The sequence below is a fragment of the Centrocercus urophasianus genome, unplaced genomic scaffold (genome assembly GCF_019232065.1).
Source record: "Centrocercus urophasianus isolate 14NV4802_14NV808 unplaced genomic scaffold, USGS_Curo_1.0 seq_26, whole genome shotgun sequence".
NCBI lineage: Eukaryota > Metazoa > Chordata > Aves > Galliformes > Phasianidae > Centrocercus > Centrocercus urophasianus.
The window spans coordinates 969358-979823 of record NW_024884822.1 but is presented as its reverse complement, the minus strand read 5'-3'; the positions used below and the strand labels follow the sequence as shown (position 1 = coordinate 979823).

General features: G+C 45.0%; 1 long non-coding RNA gene across 1 annotated transcript; it reads right to left on the bottom strand.

The window, feature by feature from the left end:
- Nucleotides 1–1166: 1166 nt before the first annotated feature.
- Nucleotides 1167–5976, bottom strand: LOC122164579. The gene is made up of 2 exons (XR_006170258.1): nt 5760–5976; nt 1167–1489 (listed from the first exon to the last, which is right to left on the bottom strand). It is a non-coding gene; the product is annotated as an uncharacterized LOC122164579 (long non-coding RNA).
- Nucleotides 5977–10466: the final 4490 nt, after the last annotated feature.

The window sequence follows — 10466 nt, the reverse complement described above, 5'->3', positions numbered from 1 at the left end:
TGCCAGGTCCAGGATCACAGCCAGGTCTTGTTTGACAACCAGATGACTAACACAAAGGGGTTCCCCTTATGAAAACGTTTAGATATGTGAATTGGCACACGCGAGCAGATCACAACATACCCTTTTGGGAGCCAGATCACAGTCATGTGCAGGGCATATGGGCAGCCACATGAAAAGCACGCTGCCACGCCGAGCGGGGAATGGTCGTGTTGAATAAGCAGGAGAGCAAACGTGAGGGTCATTTTATATTTCACTGTAATGCGCAGAGCTGCTTAAGGGTGTTAAATGGAAACAATTTTAAGAGTGCAAATGAAAACTGACCGCACGCTGCCTGGAGGTTGAGTAATGCCGATGTGTAAATTTGTGATTACTCAGTGCACACATGGCCTGTGCCTTTGGCATGGGAGTAGGGTTCCCACATCAACTGTAGGCATGAGGCATCAACTAAAGATGTGAGTGGCGCTCTCATAGGGTCGCCTTCATCTTCAACTATAAAACAATTTATTCTAATTAAACAGAAGTATTTTCTGCCTGTCAATGCAAATGAGTCCCTGAAATACAAATCTACTGAATCAGAAGTGAGAGAAGCATCCCTGTGATATCCCAGGTCAGACTCCGAGCAAATGAAACATTAAAAAAAAAAAAAAAAAAAAAAACCCAAAATGTTTTGGGAGGTGCAGAAATATTGTAAAAATGAACTTCACCTCTTTTTTATATTCTTTGTATGGCCTTCTCCATGCTACCAACCTTACACCTGTACATTGCCAGCTCTGGAAAGAAAACCCAAACACTGTGCTCCATTCACTAGATCTCTGCAAGCCCTTCAGACAGATGACAGAGACCCAACAGCTCAGCTTATCCTTCCATCCCCTGGCCCAAAGCTGGCCAGGACAAAGTGTCAGCTTGGCACGTGGCTCAGCACAGCCCTGTGACGCTGCACGTAGAATGGAAAGCAGCTTCCCAGCACATGGTGCCATGCTGACAGTCTCACTGCCCCTGGAACAGCACAAGAGCACACCAGGAGGCTGCCAGGCTGCTGGGCCTTCTCTTCAAGTCATTGTGCAATGACTACAAAGTTATGGTAAGTTAAATGGCAGTATTTGACTTGGTAAATATTTTGCATGAAGACAAGGCAACACGATCACAAAGAATTTCTTGGCAGGGGGTGCTCTCTCAATTAATATTTACTCATCAACTCCCTGTCATTCCACCACACCGATTCCAAAATCCTAACAGCTATGCACATATGACTCTCCGTGGACATGTTTTAGCTGGGGAATCTTCTTTTGCAGCTCTTAGGAGGTCCAGCTGTTCCTGCAGCTCCCTCTGAAGCTTTGATTCCTCCTCATTACCACCTGTAGACACTTCCGTGCAACGACTGTGCGACAGCACCACAGAACAAGAGATGTCCTTAACAAAGCCAATCTCCAATTTCCTTTTGATTTTTGTGCAGTAAGATGTTTCCAGGGCACTGCTGTTCCGTCAGATCCTAAGTGACAAAAAACACAAGAATTTAGAAGAATAAAATGGTGCAGTGCCCACCCCAACCCACCAAAGCAATGTGGATGTAGGATCAGCAGACATGTCATCTGTTTTGACCATGGCACGAACCATCAAAAATTAAATTATGAAACTCTCCCTGGCTGTTATGCCTTATGCTAAAAACACCAAGCAGGCACTGCGAGGCTATGGTGGAACAGCTGCCTTTACCCATCGTGTTCAGGAGCCCACTGTATTCCCTCAGCAACTGGGAAATGACCTGAAATACTCGGTTATTCTCCAAGCCACAACTGAGCCAAGACGCAGACTTCCTAGTGGGATACTTCAAAAAGGCAAACTCATCTTGAAAAAACATTTTAAACTAACATTTTGGTTTATAAATTTCTCCCACCTCCCATGTAAAGCAGAGCCTACTCAGGAGGTTATCATGGGAGAATCCTGCTGGAAAGGACCTCACAAAGTTATCTGGTCCAACCTCCAGCTTAGCACAGGTCAGCTATGAGACCAATGCTCAGGACCAACCACTCCGTTCTTGAAGCTCTCCCAAGGATGGAGACTGAAGAGCCTCTCTGGAGAATCCTGATCCATTGCCACGTAGCAAATTGGCTCACAACCAAGGCTAGTTCAATGTGCCTGCTGTGCAGCTCCAGCAGAACACTTCTGGAAGTCTGCCAGCTGCCTCCAAAATGCTTGGTGAAGAGGAATTTTCAAGTGCCTGTCTTACTGTCAGCAGCCTCCATCATTAAAGAGTCATTGTGTCGCACTGTAATATGGGGGTCGTGTTCAGAGCTGACAGTGAAATATCCTCCTGCCTGCACACCAAAGGCACGTTTTCTGCTTCTGTTTCAGATACCTTCGATACATCTCCCATTTCACTGTAAAACTGCTACGCCACATATCAACACTATTATAATAGCTGACAGCAGCTAGTAATTTCTGCTGTTAAGATTGCAAATGACCTTCAGATAGCTTTGCATTCTTACAACTTTCTCAAGTACCATGGGGACTGAAGTCTGATAAAACTGCTTCCAATGGTAACAGCAAACACAGAACACACAACCATGATTCAAGTAATTTATGTGGTCAGTTGAAGAATGTGGCAGGCTATTTCATATGCTTACAAATCAAATGAGCAAACTCAATGTTCAATACAGTCTCCTTCTCTTACTTAATGCAGAGTAACACGTTTCTTCTGTTCCATCATCAATCAGAACAGGATCCTGAACTGAATGCATCGGGGGCTGCTGAATTTGCTTCAGTGATTTCAGCACCGAATCAGACGAACATGCAAAAATAGAATAAATCTATTTTCACTCCCCAAAATCTATGGATGAAGTAATCTCCACTTGTAAAGGCAGAGCACTCATTTCTCCCTCCTGAACATGAGGGCTTCAACACATTATGCAAGTGCACGTTAATTTCTTGGACAGAAAGCTAGATATAATTGAATTACAGACACGCATTGGAAACACCATAAGTGAACTACACAAAATGCCACCTTTCTATTTATGCAAAGGATTTACTATTATTAATCATTGCTGACTGCCAGCTTAGTGCTCTGCAGTTATTCTCACCTCTGATAGGAAGCCACTTACAAATGGGGAGATGTGCTTCTGGTTTATCTCATCTGGGGATACAAATGAGTTGTTACCGCCTTATCTCGCCATAACATTGCAGAGCCAGTAGTGAAATCCACATGATTTAGGTTCACACCGGGTGGGAAATGCTGAACATGGCTCTTTTCTTCCCTGGGCTCTTTTCTTAGCTCCAGGCTTTGCACCATGCCAAGAAAAAGCTCCCTAAACATTCTTGTCTGAGAACCTGACAGAACAACTGGCAAACTGGGGCCTATATTTCTTATAGCCATTAACGTACATTCAACAGTCATCCTGCCTTTGCTCTGTGAGCCTGCACACATCCAAAGGGAAAAAAAAAAAGCCTGGAATAATATCAGCAAATGCTGTGATTAACTTCGCCATGGCAAAACTGCCAGGTGAGGGTTTTTCAGGTTGGCCCTGGCTTCACCCCATCTTACCCTGCTGCATGGCACACCTGGGCAGAGAAGGTCAGCAAGAAAGGAGTGCCAAAGGAGTGAACAGCACTGCGATTCATTGGAGCACCCACTCTGTTATCAGGCCTGGGAGCAGGATGTGGGATTTGTGCCTCATTTCGTGTTAATTCTTCACACTGCCGAGCTGGCTGCCAAATAAATGTAGCAGCCAGTGAACACTGACCTTACCAGTTTTAGAACATCAATTATCGTCATTATATTATTAAAACCAGCAACACGCCTGGAATTACACCAGTATGGAGATGATCTCTGACCAAGCAACTTCCTGCCATATGGAGATAACCACATTAGTCCATAGCACATTCACACTCATTTAAAGTGTATTACACAGCAAGTATTGGTGTAATGATAACAGCACATTCAGTACAGGGGAGGACTGGGAGGGGGTTAGACACTAAAAAAGTCTGTCTATTTCTCCATTTCATTGTATAGCAAGCGTCACATTGCTTCCAGATTCAAATATAGAATGTCCTTATGGCAGCCACATTCAAACCTGCACGCTCAGATGGATGCACGTTACTTCTACTGCCAAAACATGGCATGCTTTTAATAAAGTTCACCACCCTAACGCAGTCAACAGTACCTCTGTGAGCATCTGACCACAGGCACAGACTGAGCATAACCACTCAGCATGAGACAGCAGGTATTCTCGCTCAGTGTTGTACTCAGAGCAGCTGCTGCCTTTCAGTGAATCCAACAGAGCTACTGCTGCACCTCAGCATTATTTCAGGCATTGATCATTACTGCAGAAAACATTTTGCTCAGAGCTGACAGCTGTCACCCACTGTCCTTGAAGAACTGGCTCTGTCAGGACTGATTTTAAGTCCAAAGTCAGGAAGAACTTCATTGTTCCTTTATTTTTTCTACTTAGTCTTACTTGGTCTTAAAAGTTACACATATCTCTATGATTTTTTTTACTCCCAGTATTATGTTTTAAAGCAATTAAAGACTAAGACTTACAGATGTGCCTGTGAGGAAACTGGCATCCAAGATGTTAAATGCCTGCGCAGCGCTGCAGAGTGCAGTTCATATTCACAGGAGGTTTCCACTAACTTGCTTGGGCAAACTGAGCAAATGTCAGTGGGAATTCTGACCCTGTGCATAACATTAATCTTCATAACTACTCGTCCAGATGTTTACATGTTCCTAGGATGGAGATGGATTTCACTCATGTTAATTTTTGCTATTTGGAAGAAGAAACTGAGGATCTGGCATCCATCTAGTTCTGTGCTCAGCTGAGGACAGAGATCCCTCATTGCAGCAACGCCACCTCCAAGGGCACAAAGTCTGTGCTACCAATCAGATTCCTATACCTATGGAAATCTCCAGCCTGTGTCACCTGCCACACAGTCCCCAAAGGCTCACCGCTAGGTTAGAGATGTTTTTGCCTACCAAACAGCCTCTTAAGCTACATTTAAAATCAGATGTGCTTGTGGTTTGCTGCGGATAACTGCTGTTCAGAAACTATGACCTGATTAATGCTGACCTGAAGAACCAGGTAACAGTAGCAAATTGCAAACTGCAGGAAGAATACAAGGGTCCTTTTAAATCTTTTAGATGATGTGATCTCAAATCCAGTTTCAATATGCCTACATAGTCTCTGCTGTGCCTTCCTGACAGCAGCACCCAGCAGGGAAGACTGCCAGTCAGACACTCCAGCATGTCTCCATCACCTGGGATCACCAACATCACTGTGAGGCACCGAAGCTTCATTAGTGACTTCTGCAAGGTTATATAGGAGTGCTGGTTTTGTCAGCCAGTCATCCAACAGGAATACAAGCTGGTATGCAGCCCCCTAGCACAACCCTTTCTCCCCAGCATACTTTCCCAATGAGACACTTGGTTCTATTTAAGCCTGAACAACATTGATAGAATCCACTGCTCCCCCAGAAATGAGCACAACCCAGACTCTGCTGGACTGTCAGTCTTTGCCCTTGTTATCTCAGCTGATAGGAGGCTGCCCTAGCAAATAACTGCCCTGGGCAACCTGAAAGAAAGCTCTGAGGAAAACTGCCATTATAAAAAATTAATCTTTACATAGGAGAAGCTGGTTAGACAGGATCACTATAGGATTTTTAAGCTGACTTCAAAATGCTACTAATTAGGCAGAAGATTCATTTGAGTCATGTATGGAAAGAAGCCCAGGGCCTCCACCCTCCACCTATTTACGAGAAGGCCGCATCCTTACACCTCGTGTTCCTGCTGCCATCTGCCATTGCCTGCTGCAGCTTCCTGAGACACTGGTGAATCCTGAGTCTCCCATGGTCCATTAAACGAAGCGTACAGACACTGGGGAGAGAGTTCTCATTTCATCAGAACAAGATCTTGAGCTGCTTTTGTTTCTGTGGTTTTTGTTTTGTCCCCTGTCAGCAAGTCTGTGCGACACACTGAAGGTACTGACATACTGTGCTGGCTTATCTGGAACTAATCACCCTGCGTTTCAGCATGTGTCCTGCAAAGGGATGGCACACGCTCAGTTTGCAGTTTCAAAGATCACACTGTTTGTTAGCACAGTCAGCAGTTTACCAAACAGAAAATGCAACTCTGCTCCTCCAGGAGCTCCCTGAGCGGTGCCTAGGCAGACTTCTGCAGCTCTGTTCTTTCGCTGGCTGCTTTGAACCAAGCTGCCTGCAACAGATCCTAAGAGATTTAAAATCTGCAGGTTAGGTCGCTTCAGTCATGCCTGTGAAGTGCCCAACATTTATTTGATAAGATCCTTATATTTTTACTTCTATCTTCCCTGTTAGTGACTCATTAAACCAACAATTTGCAACTTTTGACTGATCAAAGGGCAATTTTTCAGAAATTGAAACAAGTCGTTAGATTATTCAGTGTCTGATGATAGAGGAATAGAATCTCACAGATTCCTCAGGTCAGCTGTTCCCATGGTTTACAACAGCACAACTTCCAGTTTCATGGCATTACCTCACTACCTGCTTCTGCCTCCATTCCAGCTTGGAAGTCCCCCAGTGTTCCCCTTTACCACAGGAGCCTCTGGTCAAAAAAGGGGGTAGGACCTCTTACTGGGAAAAGACCCAAAGGGAACTGCAAAGAAGGAAAGCTTCTACGATATATGGTGATGAATGGAACAGGGGACGCTTTCAAATGCACTATTTTCCACAGCTGACTTTTCATACAGAAACTATGCATTCCTATTACTAGATTGTTTGGAATTCCCAGTGCCTTTTGAGGATGGAGACCAAGATGTCAGAGCTATTGCTTTCTTTCTGATGTATTCTGACCATTCGTGTTCCAAAAACATTTGCCATGGGAGCGTCTGGTGCAAGAGATTAAATAGCCAAGTTTGAGATGTGCACACAAGACTCGTGTTTTGATGGCTGCCGTTGTTTTGACAGCTGTAGAGATCTGCTGTCAGCTTCTACCTCTGCTGCTTCCCTTCATATGCTGATAAATGTGAATACGTGTGCAAATCTCTCATAAAAACAGAGTTTGTTTGTGGGAAGAAAGAGTTCCAAGGAGGATTTGTTCGTTCTGTTTTTCCTTTCATACTGAAAGGAAGATCAGTAGATATACTGATCAGTTATCAGTAGATATACTGAAATCACAACTTCCTTCTGGCCTCTGTTCCATTCAAGACCTCATGGAGACTTCAGCTCATGTTCCTGTCCTTGTGGCAGCACCGTTACTGCAGGGAGCCAGTGCTGAGACACTTCAAGGTGGCAATGCAGGGGAATATAATGCATATTTCTGTTGGATTAGTTCTCTACTGGCTGAATGTGACAGAACAGCTTGGCCCAGGTTCAGGTCAGTGAATTAATGACAATTATTTTTTCCAGACTCGATCAGATAAACAAAAGATAACTGGAAAAAAAAAAAGAAAAAAAAAAGTAAATAAGCATGTATTTAACATGCCTTGATGAAAGAAATGGAAATTACCCTACCTGACAGAATCAATAAAGACTCATTAACTGCCGGGAAGATTAATGGGCTATGAGAAGAGTAGATATACAGCCATTAATCTTTCCTGAGATGCTGCATAAGTAATGATTACGGTGGCCCTCCTTCATTAGCAAATCCATACTGTGCAAACTACCATAGGGTACACAAGCAGGCTCAGCCTATGAGCTCAGCTCCTTCAGCTTCTGGTTACTGCAGCAGGAATGTGTAAGTGGATCATCCACTTACAGGAACAGTGCTGCTCAGGATTTTCTCCAGACACCTATCTGCAAACCATTTGCTCTTTAACTCCTTGCTCTCTAGGCAACAACCAAATTAGCTCCATGACACACACCCTGCACTGCACATCTGGTGGTTGCTGTATGGAGCCCCGTGGCCTTGTGTCAGCTCACAGCAATGCAGGAACTCAAGGAAATCTTCTAGCTCTTTTAATTGCTGCAGACCCAGCCCTGTGTGCTCAGCAGAAGGGCTGCAAACTCCTTCCTCTGCTGCAGTGCAGTAAGAAACTGTGATCCAGCAACCTGTCCTAAGGTGCCATGGTGTCAACAGAGAGTAGAGAGCAAATGTATGATGAACACAAAATGGGCTACGTCTCCATTCCTGAGCATACTCAGAGAAACAAAAGCAGAACACAAATAGCTTCAAATTCCAAAGAAAAAGAGGACCAAATATTATGATTGCCAAGACCGTAACTCTGCATACATCCAAAGCTTGAAACAGATCTTGTAAGTACTTAACACTGCATGATATCATCTGTAACGCTATATGAGAAGCTTTAAAAGCAGATTCATATAGAAAACAATAAATCATCTGCTTCAGTGGCTGGCAGCCAGGGTGACGTTACCAAATACCATCCCCACCGGCCCCACAGCTGAGTGGGGCATTCCCCAGGGCTGTGTGTGCTCTGGGAGCACTGCCACAGTGGCCCTGCAGCACAGACAGCCCCGCACTGAGCCCTGTCCCCAACTCAGGTGATGGGAGCCCATCACTGGGGCACAAATCCCCAGGGACAGCTGGGAGAGCTGGAGCTGCTCCGAACAGGAGTGACCTGGAATCCCTCTTTCTGGAAGAGCTCAGGAAGGGAGGGAGGGAGAAACTGAGGTATGCACAAGATGGAAAGCCATGATTCAGCTCTGCTTGCCTTGCTGTGCATCCCCTGCAGCCCACCCGGCCATGGGGGCACTGCAGCCTTTGGCCAAAAGAAGGTGCTCTGCCCGCACCCTGAGACAGCTGTGCCCCTGCATCTCTGTGCCTCCCAGCTGTCTCTTGCACCATACATATTTATTTTCGTGTGCCCCCAAATTAATCCTTTTCCACTGGACTAGCATTAAGTGTCAGAAAAAAAACAAAACTCTTCATGCCTACATTTTGGGGAGAACAAGCACACACAGTTGCTTGGATAGCAGAAATACCCACTTCTTTTCCAACAACAGAAATCCACGGAAGCTCTCAGTTCATAGGGTAACAGCAGTGCCCCATTATTCCAACACTATTTGCTTTAATTACCTTTTTACTCATTGCTTCATCGCATTCTGCTGCTCTCCCAAAGAGGCCAGTCCCACCCAATGCATTTGTTTGTCAACTTCATCATCTACAGAATCTACAGAACCTTCTGCATCCAGTCTAATCCTGCCTACTCAGAGATGTTAATTCCATAGATCCCAGAGCATCTCTGGGGGATTTTGCCACTTCTATGGCCTAGGTTGCCTTCCCTGTACAGTTATAAACTTTCACTTAACCAAAAGCCTACAGTTATCTGCAGAGCCCTCTGTTTTCCAGACTTCCCTGAGACCTGATTAAATGGAGGTCAGATGTGCTCCCCGAGGGTTCATTCCACAAAGTTCTTCATGTGCTGAAGTCAGGCTCCAGTGCACAGGTTTATGTGTGAGCCATGAATCCATCCACCCGAAGTCAGCCTTCAGTGCAAACTCTCACCTTGCTGGGTTGAGATGCCTTTGAATGTGGTTATGAGAACCAACTACCTCTGAGGTCAAGTTACCCCAAATTATGATGGCCAGATGTTCTGTTAGAATGACACCCAGTTAAGTGCTTTTAGCTGAACCTCTGGCTACAGCGATTAAACACTCTCATTCTCCTAACCGATTGGTCATTGCTAAAAGCCTGAAAGGCTTCAAAAATCAAGTCCTCTTCCATTTTCAATGACACAGGCAGGAAGTGGTTACAAAGCACTACCAAAAAATCACTTTCTTGGACTTCCATGAATTGTATACCACATAACTTACTTATTTTTGATCGAAATATGTCAGCCTAAAAAGAAATTACTTGAAGCTGTTCCTCTGAAAACGCTAAGCTGTACCACCTTTCTCAAAATGTGAATCACAGAATGGCCAGGGTCAGAAGGGACCTCAAGGATCATGAAGCTCCAACCCCCCTGCCACATGCAGGGCCACCAACCTCCCCATTTAATACCAGACCAGGCTGCCCAGGGCCCCATCCAACCTGGTCTCAAACACCTCCAGGGACAGGGCTTCCACAGCCTCTCTAGAGTGCTGGTGAGCTCTAGGCAGCCTCACCACTCTCTCTGTAAAGAACTTTCCCCTGACATCCAATATAAATCTTCCCTCCCTCAACTTAAAACCATTTCCCCTTGTCCTGCTGTTATCTACCCTTGTAAAGAGTCGACTCCCCTGTATCTCTTCTAATTGGAAGTCCTAATTAGAAGTGTCACTCAAAATGGATTTTGAGGATAAACAAAACTTGGATTTAAGTTCTCTTTCTGCAGAGATGGCAGTGTTTGCAAAAATGTGCCTTGAAACGCTTTCCTCTCATCCTTCAATTGGGACCAGTTTGTTGAAGAATCTGAAGGACATGACATCTATAAGTTCCATTTGTATGGTCAGAACTGAGGCACAGGATGGAGGAGCAGCACCTCGCTGCAGGGCCAGCTGTCTGGGCACACAGCATGCATTGCTGGCAGCCGGAGCGAGCACTGAAGGAATGAGAGGTACTGCTTTGT